The following is a 14,378-nucleotide window of genomic DNA, read 5'->3' on the forward strand; positions in this document are numbered from 1 at the left end:
TCCACATTGGAGGGAAATTTTTAAAATACCAAAAAAAAAAAAAAAGCCATAAACCAAGTATGTGATAAAAACATTAAAAGATAACATTTATAGAGCATTTACTGTGTGCCAAGCCTGCGCTTTTGTACAACCTATTTCCCAACAACCCTATGAGGTTGGTACCATTAATAGCCCCATTTCACAGATGGACCTTTGAGGTATTAGGTGACTTGCCCAAGGTCTACAGCCAGCAGGGAACTGGAGCATGAAGATCCAGTCTCTTAAACTCTTAATGCTTTGAAGCATTATACTATGGAATCTTGCCAGCTAGCAAGACTGAGAATTCAGAATGTCAGTCCTGAAAGGGTCCTTAGAAATTACCAAAGGCAGCCTTTTCCTTTTGGGAATGGAGCCTCCAAATGCCAGAGAGGGGCAGAGCTTACAGGAGGTGTTCCTGGGAGTTTATGGTTAATATTCAGGACTAGAACCCAAATTACCTGCTCCCAGAGCCATGCCATTTCCACACACCCCAGTAATTAGAAAGGGAGCTTCTTAATTAAAATGCTTACATTCCTTGTTCCATTAAGGGAATTAGTGAATGGGGCTACAGTGCGATGAATCGATTATACATGGCCTTTCTAGCCATGGTCTTGTAACTCCCAAAAGATTGGGTGTGACTATGAAAATAAGAGGTTTGTGGCCCACCAACGGGATTGGACAGCTTGCTAATAATATAAATAAGGTGCGTGGCACCCTTGTGGGAATGGGACCATGCAAATAAGTTGTATGGAACCCTAATGAGGAGATTGGTCAGTTTTGCCATCCCGACAGGCTAAAAATGAGCATCCCAGAGGTGGAGAGGAGGGCCTCATTACTACCAAGAAAGAAGAGCTAGGAGTGGAGTGTGTTCTTTGGACCCAGGGTCTCTATGCTGAGAACCACCTAGACTCAGGAGACAAAGAGAAAGAGACAGCTGTAACACTGGAGATGGCTGTAACATGGGAGGTGGCGAGATACAGCAAGAAGCAGCAGCAGAGAAATGGCGGCAGCAGAGGCAGCAGAACCAGGAAACTCGTAGGAAATGGTGCTATGGGCTTCATGGCCCACGGAATGAGAAAGCTGAGTGCCTTCGGGCAGGAGGATTGCTGGCAGAGTAGGGTACCCCTGGGTACTTATCGGTGGAGCTAAAAAGCTTTGTAACACTTGCCCAAGCAGGGCAGAGGCTGGGCTGGCCCCGGGGCCCTTGGGGTAGAGGGCCAAGAGGCTCAGAGGCCCACAGAGAGGGCTATCCTGATCAAAGAACTGTATCTGGAGTTGTTTTTGACCGAAATTGTTACCTGTTACTTCCTTAATAAATCCCATAACTCTGAGTATGGTCTGTGAGTTTTGTGTGCCCATTGCAATGACGAATTATCGAACCAGCAGAGAAGTAGAGAGTGCGTGGGAGGGAGGGCTGGTGTCAGGATTGGTTAAAAGGCTAGAGAGAGGAGGGATGTCTGACCTCCACCTCCGGGGAATTAGCTTTGGGCTGTTGATGTTGATACTGATTCGGTCTCCCCCTTGTGAAGTTAGAGGAGGTCAGATATCGCCATGCAACCATTTTTACAGGGCTATAAAAAAAAAGAAAATTTTTTTTTTTATAGAGTCACTATGAATTGGAATCAACTCTACACCAACAGGCTTGGTTTTGTTTTGTTTTTTTTTGGTTATAGCTAGGGGAAAAGAGACTTTATGGTGCAGTGGTTAAAGCACTCAGCTGCACACAGAAAAGTTGGCAGTTCAGACCCACCAGGCGCTCCAGGGCAGAAAGATGTGGCAGTCTGCTCCCGTAAAGATTTACAGCGTTGGAAACTCTATGGGGGCAGTTCTACTCTGTGCGATAGGGTCGTTATGAGTCGCAATCAACTCAGCAGCAGTGGCTTTTTTGGGTGGCTAGGGGTTGATGGGAAACCCTGATGGTGTAGTGCTTAAGAGCTACAGCTGCTGACCAAAAGGTTGGGAGTTCGAATCCACCAGGTGCTCCTTGGAAACTCTATGAGGCAGTTCTACTCTGTCTTATAGGGTCGCTATGAGGAATCGACTCAACGGCAGCGGGTTTGGTTTGGTAGGGGTTGATGAAACTCAGGACAACTCCTTTAATGAACTAGGGAAAGGGCACTCCTGGATCCTTTCCTCAGATCTAGTCCCACCTCTCCACAGCCTGAGACAGTCTCAGGAATGTAAAACCTAGAGTGGATTCTAGGTGCTTTTTGGTTTTGGGTGTGTATGTGTATGAAAGAGATGTTTTGGTGATAGTTAAATGAGATAATATATCTCAAGTGCATGGTTTTGACTGAAATTGTACTAGGTAATCACGGTGTTTTTTGTACATAGTAAGTGATTAGAGTCTTTGGCCCCAGCTTCCCTCCCTCAGCCTGGGAAAGCATTTTTAGTTCGCCAAGAGTCGGAATCAACTAGACGGCAATTGGGTTACTCACACCTTGAATAACTAGTTACAACACCAAGATTAACATCATTCAGTACCTTACCACCTTATGGCCAATTAAACCATTTTACATCCACAATCTCACTCTGTCCCGCAGACAGACCTGGGTTTAGATCCCGTCCCTGACACACCTGTGACAGCTCTGCAGCTCAGTCTCCTCGTTAATAACATGAAGCTTACAGCAGTGCCGGGTCCCCAGGGTGTTGCCACCGTTGTTGTTAGCTGCCTTGGTGCCAGCGCCCAACTCATGGCAACCGGGGTACAATGGGATCACGCCGTTTTGATCCACAGGGTCTTCATTAGCCAGGCCATTCTTTCCAGTCTGTCATAGTCTGGAAGCTCTGCTGAAACCTGTTCAGCATCACAGCAAGCCTCCGCTGACAGGTAGGTAGTGACTACACATGAGGTACACTGGCTGGAAATCGAGCCTAGTTCTCCCTCGGGGACAGTGAGAATGCTGCTGCTGAACTACCACTGGCCACACCCCCTCCCCACCCGCAGGGTTTCCCTTCACAGGGTAACCAAACAAAAAAAACCCCATTGAGCTCAGACTCATAGCGACCCTATAGGACAGAGTAGAACTGCCCCATAGAGCTTCCAAGGAGCGCTTCGTAGATGTGAACCACCGAAATTTTGGTTAGCAGCCATAACTCTCAACCACTATACCACCAGGATTTCCCTTCATGGGGTAGTGAGAATTAAATGCCACAGGGCCTGGCCCGTAATAAGAGCTCAGGGAAAGGTAAAAAAAAAAAAAAAAAATGATAATTATGATCATCAACCCTATGAGGTGGGCAGGCGCTGTTTATCTCCTTTGTCCAGTGAGGATCACGATGATGCCGGAGCTGTGGAGCAAATTATCCAAGACCTCCCAGACTATACTTGGCAGAACCAGACCTAGGATGTATTCCTCCTTATTTATTCTCCAGTGTCTTTCTTTCCTGTTTTCCTCTTTCTCCATCCCAACTCTTTCCCCCTAGGTCCTTGGGCCTGCCTGTTACTCTGGGGTTTCTAGGGCACTGCTGTAGGAGAGGAAAGGGCAGAGTGACACTGGGGGAAATTCCCGGCCTTCTTGACTACGTGGCCTAGCCAGGCCCCTCCCACAGTTCCTAGGAGCCCTGGGCCTCCCCTGCTCCAGCTTCTCTCCCTCTGGCCTCCCTGTCCCCAGGTGGGGGTATCAACCCTGGACCTGGGTTTGGTTCCAAGCACACCCCTTGTCATCCTTATGGAGGTTGAAAAAGGTCAGCCAGGCCCAGCTTGGACACTGTGGGAGGCAGACCCAAAGGATCCAGGGCATTTCCCAATCCTGGGAAGCCCTAACAGGGCACAGAGAGAAATCTTCTCAGCCCCTCCCACCTGTCTCCGGGAATCCTCTTCTGGGGCCCCTCCCGGCTCTCCCTCCATTCTTCTCCAGCCCAGAAGCCGCAGGCTTGGCCTCCACTCCTCACCCCTCCTAGCCAGGGACTTCCCTGGGCAGGCCCTCTGGCCAGCTTTGGGAAATCGGGACTCTTTTTGATCAAAAAGGAGGCCGCATCACCACAGTCTGCCAGCCCTTCTCCCACTTCCATGGCCTTGGACTCACTGTTAAAGGTTCAGCCACTGAGTCCAGCCAAGCCGGTGCCAGGAGTAAAGCAGTGCAACTTGTTCCCAAGGTGGGCAGGGGTGGATACCCACCTGGTCTCTTCCTGTCTTACTTTAGACCTCTTAAATGCCCAACATACACCCACACCCTCAAAAACTCAAACACCCATGTATTCACATAATGACCCAGACACTCACACACCCACAGATTCTATACACAGACACACTCTCACACACAACACATAAACATGCTCACAGACGAACTTACACTCACACAGACATACACGTGTACACCTCAATCTGACAGAGGCACGCTTTCTCACACACACATCCATGATTACACTTGCAAACCTGCTGTCTTCTCTTAAGGGAAGGATAAGACAAAAATAGACCTTTCACTTCCTCCCCTTTGGGAAAACCAGTAGCAACTGGAGAGAAAAAGATTGGCCGAGAAGACAGGACAAGAAGAGGAGAGCAGGAAGAGGAAGCGAGAGATGGAAGGAGAGACCAGGAGAAGGAGGCCGGGCAAGGAGACAGGGGGCCCGAGCCCAAGACCCGAGTGGGGAAGAATAAGCTGGGCTGGGGGAGCAACTGACCCCAGCTGGCAGGAAAGAAGGAGACCAGGTGGCTCTTGGCACAGAGCTGGGAGGGTTGGGTAGCCAGAAATCCCTGTGCAAGCAGGACTTTTCCGTAGTCCTGGCCCACCTGTCCGTCTGGGTCACTCACCTGGGGAAGAACGGAGATGGCGGGTGTGTGTAGAGGGGGCTGTTGTCCCTGTGAAGGCTCCTCTGCCCGCTGCGCTTCTGCAGGAAGGAGGGCTGGGCTGGGCTGACTTTTAGGCAGGAGGGGAATTCCCCGAGATAGAGGAGCCAGCCGCCAGGCAGCCCCACAAGGCCCAGCTGAGGCCCCATCCCGCCCCCTGGCAGAGCACAGGGCCCTTTGTCAGTTCTCCACCTGTCACCTCCCAGACTGGCTGTCACTCTCCGTGAATTCTAGGGAGGGGAGGGGGCTCTGGGGAAGAGCTGGAAGCCTGAAGATCCCTGGCAGGACTAGGAACTGGGACCAGAGTCAGGGGCAACTGGCCTGCTTCCCTGGGTTCTTCCAAAGACCTCTGTTTCCTCTTTTGCCTAAGGTGGGGGATTCCAGTCCTCAGAGCCCAGAGGAAATCGCCCCAGATGCTCAGACCACATCCTCCTGCCCCCATCCCTATTCCTTCTACTTCCATTTATTCTTGTGGATTCTGTGCAGGGAAGGAAGAACTTACTCCTTCCCTCTGTGCCTGGTCTTATTTGGAGGTTGGGTGACACCTTAGAGACCAACGGGTCTGGGAGCAGGCCCAAGTCTGTATTTAGCAGGGGGTGATCCTGAGCAAGTCATTTCCCTATCCTGAGCCTCAGCGATCCCCTGCTGTAAAATGGGGACAGAGTCCTGCCTTGCCTGCCTCCTCTGATGGCAATTAAATGATGGTTTGCGATGTTCTTTGTAAACTATTGACTACTTCACAAACAAACATATGGCCTCAGGTCGTCATCCTTTGTGAAGATGCCTGGGAAGGGGTTGGGGTGGGAGCTATCTGGCTGAGCTGGTCTTTCTTTACCATCCTTGGTACCCAGAGTTCCCTCATTCTTATAGCAACGTTTATAAACCATTGAGGATACAGGGAAGTCCCTGGGTGGTGCAAATGGTTAAGCACTTGACTACTAACCAAAAAGTTGGTAGTTTGAACTCATCCAGAGGCACTTCAGAAGACAGACTTCCAAAAGGTCACAGCCTTGAAAATCCTATGGAGTAGTTCCACTCCGAACATATGGGGTCACCATGAGTCAGAATTGACTCAACTGCAACAAACAACATATGAGGATCCAGGAATGTACAAGTCAGACCTGCTTCCTCCCTCTCAGCTCACAGACTGTGAGGCTGCACTATCCAGATACAGTAGCCATCAGCCACATGTCGCTGCATAGATATAAGTTAGTTGAAATTGAGTAAAACTAACAATTCAGTTCTTCAATAGCACTAGCCACATTTCAAGGGCTCAGTAGCCACCTGGGACTGTAAAGATACAGAACATTTCCAACATCACAGAAAGTTCCATTGGACAGCATTGCTCTGGGAGCTGTAGGGAAATGAATAGGTAATTACAATAAAGTGTGGTAGAAATGTGCTTTGACAGGAGAAACACAAGGAACTACGGGAGCCTGGACAAGGGGGTATCTGGTCAGCATCTGGGGACCCGTGAAGTCTTCCTGGAGGAAGTGACACCTCAGCGGAGACCTGAGAGTCGCCAAGAAAGAGTATAAAGAAGGATTCTCTCAGTAAAGGGAATAGAATATGCAAGAGAAGAGAGAGTACATTCAGGGAACCGAAAATTGTTCACTCTGAGTGGAGCATGGGGCTTGAAGAGGGGTGAGGGAACAGTAATAGAGGTGGGCCTGAAGCTAAAAGCAGGGCCAGGTTGCTGGGGGCTACATTCAGCCCTGGAGAGGAGGTGTCCAGTGACTTCAGCCTTTACTCAGTTGCTTCTGTACCTCAGACTGGGATTGCAAGGGAATGCTAGGGAGACCACTTGGTCGAAAGGCCTCACTTCACAGACAAGGAAGTGAAGGCCAGGCAGGAAAGTGACTTATCAAGTGAGTAAATGGAGGGACTTCCCGACTCCAGGTCCAGTGCTCACTCCCTCAGTCACACTGACCACTCTTCAAGTGTTCAGTAGCCACATATGTGGTGGTTAACGTATCAGACTGCACAGATATTTCCATCATTGCAAAAAGTTCTGCTGGACAAATGACACAAACCCTTGAGCTAGATGAGGGGAAAGCATGATCCCCTCACTGCACATGGACCTTTTTCTCCCCAGGGAGTAAAAGCACGCCTTCACACAACTACACAGTCCACACGTTCCCCTCTCTGCCCTCTAATTCCAAGTCCCAAAGCCTCCCTGACTCCTCTCCCCTCCCCAACAGCTTAGAAACAAGCATTTGGAATGGGGGCAGGAGACAGCAGTTAGGGAGAGAGACCTGGTCCCTGGCTCCCTCAGTGAAGCCTCTTGGTGGCCTGGTATCAGCCCCGGAGTCAGCCAGAGCCTTCCATGAAATTTAAGACTGTCCCTTCCTTGAGGAAATATAGTTTCAGATTCTTCATAGGTATAGTTCAGCCCTGATGTTCCTGGATTACTATTGCCTCTCTAAATGTGGTGTTTTCTCTCTAGAGGCCATAGTCATCATAGACCCCCTGTGAAATCAGGGTACCTGGCTTGGACTGGTTCCTGTCCAAAAACCAAAACCTATTGCTTTTGAACTGATTCAACTCATAGCGACCCTATAGAACAGAGTAGAATTGCTCCACAGGGTTTCCAAGGAGCTGCTGGTGGATTTGAATTGCTGACCTTTTGGTTAGCAGCCGTAGCTAGCTATAGCGCTTAACCATGGCACCACCAGGGCTCGCATTCTTGCCCAAAGAGTCTTAAATAGTGAGGGACCTCAAAGGGCTAAGGAGGTTCAAGGAGCCAGACCAACATGACAAGAATCTCCAGTTAGGAACACTTGTACATCCTGAGGGATTAGCTCTGGGCTTTCCCCACTGAAATGCCAAGAGCAATCAGCTTCTTCTACCTTCTTTCTCACCTCTCCTCTCTTCCAGCTATGGGTCCCCTGAAATTGCCTTCCCTACTCAGGCCATGTGATAGACATCAAGAAAGAAGAGGCCATGGATTGGGCCTCAAAAGAGCTGTGTTTACTAGCAAGCAGCCATCTAAGATGCATCAATTGGTCTCAACCCACCTGGATCAAAGGAGAATGAAGAACACCAAGGACACAAGGTAATTATGAGCCGAAGAGACAGAAGGGGCCACATGAACCAGTGACTACATCAGCCTGAGACCAGAAGAACTAGATGGTGCCCGGCTACAACCGATGACTGCCCTGACAGGGAACACAGCAGAGAACCCCTGAGGGAGCAGGAGAACAGTGGGATGCAGACCCCAAATTCTCATAAAAATACCAGACTTAATGGTCTGACTGAGACTAGAAGGACCCCAGTGGTCATGGCCCCCAGACCTTCTGTTGACCTAGGACAGGAACCATTTCTGAAGCCAACTCTACAGACATGGATTGGACTGGACAATGGGTTGGAGAGGGATGCTGGTGAGGAATGAGCTTCTTGGATCAGGTGGACACTTGAGACTGTTGGCATCTCCTACCTGGAGGGGAGATGAGAGGGTAGAGGGGGTTAGAAGCTGGTGAAATGGACACGAAAAGAGAGAGTGGAGGGAGACAGCAGGCTGACTCATTAGGGGGAGAGCAATTGGGAGTGTGTAGCAAGGTGTATATGGGTTTTTGTGTGAGAGACTGACTTGATTTGTAAACTTTCACTTAAAGCACAATAAAAATTATATTTAAAAAAAAGCTGCGTTTAGGGTTACTGCGCTGTGTGACGCTAGGCAAGTCTCTTCCCCTCTCTGGTCCTCAGCTTCTTCTATAATATGGAGAAATCAGACTAGATAATCACCAAGGGGCCTTCCATTCTGACACTGTAATGAAATCCAAAATTTCAGATGAAGGAGAAATCAAGGCGGGCCAAGGTGGTCAGGAAATAGTAACACTAACAGTTAATTTTAAAGCTCTTAAATGCATTACCTCATGCATTTCTTATAAGAACTCTACAAGACTGATACTGCCATTTAACAGACGAGGAAACTGTGGGTCATAGTGGTTTAAGTCAACAGCTAATAAGTGGCACAACTGGAGTTCAAACTCAGGTAACACCTCCAGTGCTCACCTGGAGGAGATGAGACCTATGCTGGACCTTAAAAGATGGATGAAATTTAGATACACCCAGGGAAACTCTCGCAGGACCATTCCTTTGATACTTAATTATCCAGTCGCACCTCTCCTACCTCGGTATCTCTGGATTGCTGTTGATGTTGCAGAAAAAGCATTGGGCTGGTCTCTCAACAGCCATTCAGTATTTATTTAGTGAATGAATGAATTGGACTCTGTGGGTTTCTTGATTCACCAGTTCTGTTGAAACCTCCCCAAGGGCAAGAACTCCTCCCACCATTAGGACCTAGCTCAAGTACTCTGCAGGGCTCCACAAGAGACCTAAGAAATAAGACTCTCTGGGAGTGGGACCCTAGAGGGTTGTGTGTGTGTGTGTGTGTGTGTGTGTGCGCGTGTGCGTGTGTGTGTGCAGTGCTTTAGGTGAAAGTTTATAGCTTGAGTTAGTTTCTCATACAAAAATTTATACATACATTGATATGTGACCCTAGTTGCTATCCCTATAACGTGACAGCATGCTCCCCGTTCCACACCGGATTTCCTGTGTCCGTTCAACCAGCTCCTATCCCTTTCTGCCATCTCATCTCACTTCTGGACAGGAGCTGCCTCTTTAGTCTCGTGTATTTCCTTGTACTAAGACGTACACTCTTCATAACATTTTATGTCTTATAGTCCAGTCTAGTCTTTGTCCGAAGAGTGGGCTTTGGGAATGGTTTTAGTTCTGGGTTAGCAGAGAGTCCTGGGGCCATGTCTTCTGGGGTTTGTCCAGTCTCAGTCAGACCATTAAGTCTGGCCTTTTTACTAGAATTTGCATTCTGTACCCCACATTTCTCCTGCTCCGTCAGGGACTCTCTGTTGTGTTCTCTGTCAAGGGCGGTCATTGATGGTAGCTGGGCACCATCTAGTTCTTCTGGTCTCAGGCTAATGGAGCCTTTTGTTTATGTGGCCCTCATTGTCTCTTGGAATATTTTCCTTCTGTCTTTAGTATTCTTTGTTCTTCTTTGCTCCAGGTGGGTTGGGACCAACTGATGCATCCTAGATGGCCGCTTGCTAGCTTTTAAGACCCCAGAACCCACTCACAGAAGTAGAATGCAGAACATTTTCTTAGAGGCTATATTTTTAACAAGTTCCCTGGGTGACCCTGGTATTCAGTGGAGTTTGAGAAGCTGCAGCTCCCTGAGCTGGGTCTTCCAACTCCAAAGTGAGAACTACATGCTTACATTTAGGCAGCCAATGAGAACTCACTGCCATGAACCAGTGGGAGGTAATGGTTGTGCTTGTACTTTCCCGGTCACCCAGACATCAAATTCATGACTTTTGCAAAGACCCACTCAAGCCAGTGAAGTAAACTTCTTATCTAAACTTTGAGGGCAGGCAGCTAGAAGAGGTCATAGAATCATCGATTTTCAAATGTCCACTGGCTTAATAGCCCACCCAGAGCAAGTGTGTCCTCCCCATTCGCTGGTGGTCACCCAAGTTCTGCTGATATAATTCCAGTGAGGGGGATCTCACTACCTCACAGGTGGTCCATTGCATTGTCAGTCAGCTCTCCCTTACATAAAGCTCAGATCTGCCCCCTTTCAATGGCTGCTGGTTGCTCCTTGGACAAACTCTTACAAGGCCCTGCGTGGTCTGGCCTCTATTCATCACCCCTTCCCAACTCCACTTCAACCAATCACACTTGACAGCTTTCTGTTCCTCAAGTGTGCCAGCTCCTTTCTGCCACAGGGGCTTTGCACCTGCCTTGGCCTCTGGCTGCAATGTTCTCCCCTCCACTATGCATTTCACCAATGTCTACTTATTTTTCATATCTCAACCTGAATGTACCTTTTCTGGGAAGTTTTTCTGACTTTCACCAACCCTATGGCCCCTCTCCAGGCTATGACAGATCCCTTGTTTTGCACTTTCAAGGCCTCCTCTCTTTCTCTCTCACAGCAACTGTAATAAAATGATGATTGGTGCAGTTTAATGCCTGACTCTCCTGCTAGAGCAGTGCTTCTCAACCAGGGGCCATTGTGCTTCCCAGGGGACATTTGACAATATCCGAAGGCATCTGTCAATGTCTGGAGACATTCTTGGTTGTCACAACTCGGGGGTGGGGTGCTACTGGCATCTAGTGGGGAGAGGCTAGGGATGCTGCTAAACATCCTATGATGCATAGGAAAGATCCCTGCGACAAAGACTTTTCTGGTCCCAAATGTCAATAGGGCCAAGGTCGAGAAACCCTGTGAATCTCCAGGGGTGTGGCCTGGGCATTGGTATTTTTAAAAAGCTGCCCAGGTGATTCAAATGGGCAAAGTGGGGACCACTGCCAGAGATGCTGCTCTTTTCACAGTTGGTTTTAATGCAGATAGTTCCATAACCTCACTGTTCGTGTGCCACTGTGGTCCTGTCCATTCGTTCCTCTTTTTGTACCAGGAAGGGTGTTTTCTCAGCTCCAGGGGCAAAGACCGTGAGGTCAACAAATCTTCTAGAATCTGGAGAGAAGAGAGCTCTATCCCACTTTTTGTGGGTCACAGAATATCATACGTAGTGGATGCAAAAGGAAAAATTAAAACTGGAAGTAAGTCAATATGGGGAGAAGAGGTCCATGTGCTTCTATCAGCATTTGAAAAATGGAATTCAAGGATGCGTTTTGCAAAATTGTGCTTTCCAAGGAAGCAGACACGGGGCGGGATGTTGCAAGACTCTTGTCAAAGGAAAAGGATCCAAGACAAATGTTGCAAGATTGTGCAAAGGAAGTGACTTCTTAGCCCCATCAGAGCTGGAACAAATCTTAGAGATGATCTTGGCCAACCGCCTCACTTAACAGATGGGTAAACTAAGGCCCAGGGAGGGGAAGGCAAGTGTGTAAGATTGGGCGGGGAGCTGCTGACTGCACCAATGCTACAATTCAGGCTTCCTGACCACCTCTCGATTGCTGCGCTTTCCTCCACTCCTCAGTCATGTACCACCTCACAGTGTTTGGTCCCCAGCCCCAGCCCACCCTCTATACCCCCACCTTCCTCAACAGCACCCAAGGTGAAAGGATGGAACTAGATCTGTGAGCCTGGATCTACACCTGCTAGATGACAGGGGCTGAGACCAGCAGGCGGCTGGAACGCACTCCAGAGGAAGAAGCAGTGTCTGATGACGCGGCCTGACCTCAGAAAGGAAGCCTGGTCACCAGGGGGAATTTCCCCGGGGTGAGATCTCATGTCTATGCAAATATTGCACTCCAATTAACCTGGACCCCAGGATGGGAGAGGGACAAGAGGAGAGGATACTCGGAAAGATGGGGAAGGGGCAAGGCGAGTAGCAGGGACTGAGCGTCCCGTGTGCCAGGCATCATGCCAGGGTTTGTAGATGCTTAATCTCATTTTGCCCCTAAACAGCCTCCAAGGTAGGTAAATTGGGAGCCTGAGGCCCAGTGAGGAGAAGGTGAGTTGCCCATGAGAAAGCCGTGCATTCCAACCTCAAGGGGAAACCAGGCCTCAGGAGGGGTGATGATGATGATGGATTTGGTGCTGCTCCTGCTGCTGAGGGTGATGGTGATGAGGCTTCAATCCGGGAAGTCTAGCAAAGTTTCATTTTAGGTTTCCATCTCACTCAGAGGGGGAGTCTTACCCTAGGAATAGCCAAAAGGCATCGGGAAGATAGTGACCCTGACTCACCTTGGGCAAATCCCATCACTCTGGTTTCCCGGGGCCCAACAGGAAGGGGTGTGGCAGCTGCCAGCTTCTAGAACACTCCTGGAAAAGTAAGTGGAACGAGGTCCATGCTTTTGAAGGAGATTCTCTCTCTCCTGCCTCTTTAAGTTTTACTCACCTTGAGCCTCACTACCACTGGGAAGCCTTGCTCCCACTTATTGCTGGTTTTCCAGGGAGTTGATCCTGTCCCTCTAGAGCAGGACAGCAAATAGGACTAGAGCTCAAGCCAGGGCAGTTAGGCCCAAAGTCTGCTCTTGATAGGGTCTGATTGTTTCTCCTATTGAGAAACCAACACAAAAACGTGCCCAGTAAAGTGTGAGTGTGGACGTGCCTCGTTGTGTGCAAAGAACTAATCTGGGTACTTGTGTGAGATGTTTCCTGTGTGGCCAGTAGTGTGCATATGGACGACAATGTCCTTGTGAGTCTAATAACTTCAGTTTTCTCTAGGTGGCAAACAATGTACATTTCTGCATGTGTGTGTGTTAGCAACAGTGTGTGCCTTTGTATTACCAGCAGTGTGTTTCTGATTCTGTGTATACACGGTGTGCATCCCTGTGGGTATGACTGGTGGTGATTCGGAATTTTGTGTGAGTAACAAGCAGTATTTACATACTTTGAGTGGATGCTGGGTATGTGGGAAACGGGAATGGAAATTGCTGGCCCAGCACAGGTTTAAGGTCTCCATGTCAACTCCCAACCCCTCACCCTCCTGCTTTCCCACCAGGCCTTCCTACGCCTGCCCATTACTATCTCCAGGTAGAGGTCCATGGCTGCCCTGATGGGGTAGCTGGGGTGGTGGTGCTTCTGGCTATAGCTGGCAGCACAATAGGCAAGAGAGAAAGTATCAGATAGATGGTGGTGGTTGGGAGGATGGAGTGGGAGCATCCCATAGAAGGAAATGCTTATTGTGGAAACTCCTAGAACTGCCGGGCCTCAGGGTAGGGCCCATTCTCAGATGGCTCTGGCTTAGGGCTTCATTGCCTAACCAAGCTGAGAGAAAGGCAGTGGGGTAGCCTATTTCAAGGACCTTTGGCCTCATGTCCTGCTTTTAAAAGCACTTCCTGCCTTTCAGTTCCCAGGTAATGATGCCTCACCCTTCTAGACGCCTGGCTTCACATCTATCTCCCCCACATCCCCTTCTCCTAGCAGGTCAGGGCCATTCTTTGGTTTCTTGCTTCTCACTATCTCCTCTTTTCTCCACCTCTGCTTCCTCTACCCGGGCTCATGTCCCCATCTCTCCACACTTTGAAATCTAACAACTGGTCTCCCAGCTGCTGATCCTGACTCCTCCTCCATGTTGGCTATCACAGCCATTTTTTGAAAGGACACCTCTAATCATGCTACTCCCCACCCCTAACACATTCAGGAGCTCACCATTGCATGCAGGATTACATCCACACTCTAGACTGGACTCAGTACTCTACATGACCTCCCCTATAGACCTCCTCTCACACTGGGTGGGGTGCTCAAGGTCGGCAACTACTCCCCATGGCCTCGACTTTCCCACCTCTGTGCCTTTGCCCAAGTTGTTGCCTCTGCCTGGATTTTCCTTCCTCCTTCAGTAGTTTTTACTGTTGAAAGTTTTTCTATCCGTCTTTTGAAGTGCCTCTCAAATGCCCATTTTCTAGTTCTCTCTGTGGTTGATCTATGGCCTCCACTCTTGCTTGCTCCTTGATACCGTGTGCTTGGTTGACTTTTTTTTTAATTATCTTCTTTCCTCACTTAACTTTCTAAGGGTAGGGGGCATAAAGACTCAGCAGCTATCAGAGCTTGCTGAAAGAGACTCCCCCTTCTCAGACACAGTTTTCTCCTCTACAAAATGGAATCAAGCCTATTATTAATAATAAATAGTTGGTATTTGTTGAGCCC

At 49.0% G+C, this 14,378-nt stretch overlaps 1 protein-coding gene across 2 annotated transcripts in view; it reads right to left on the reverse strand.

Moving 5' to 3' along the window:
* The window catches only part of TNIP1 (TNFAIP3 interacting protein 1), a 62,458-nt gene extending 57,620 nt beyond the window's left edge, over window positions 1-4,838 (reverse strand). The window contains exon 1 of one of the 2 annotated variants that reach the window (XM_049874096.1): window positions 4,772-4,838. The gene's annotated coding sequence lies outside the window, so the exon portion shown is untranslated. The remainder of the gene's footprint in view (window positions 1-4,771) is intronic. The other variant, XM_049874099.1, reaches the window with a different exon arrangement.
* Between the last annotated feature and the right edge of the window lie 9,540 nt (window positions 4,839-14,378).

Source organism: Elephas maximus, chromosome 2 (genome assembly GCF_024166365.1).
Source record: "Elephas maximus indicus isolate mEleMax1 chromosome 2, mEleMax1 primary haplotype, whole genome shotgun sequence".
NCBI classification, from domain to species: Eukaryota; Metazoa; Chordata; class Mammalia; order Proboscidea; family Elephantidae; genus Elephas; species Elephas maximus.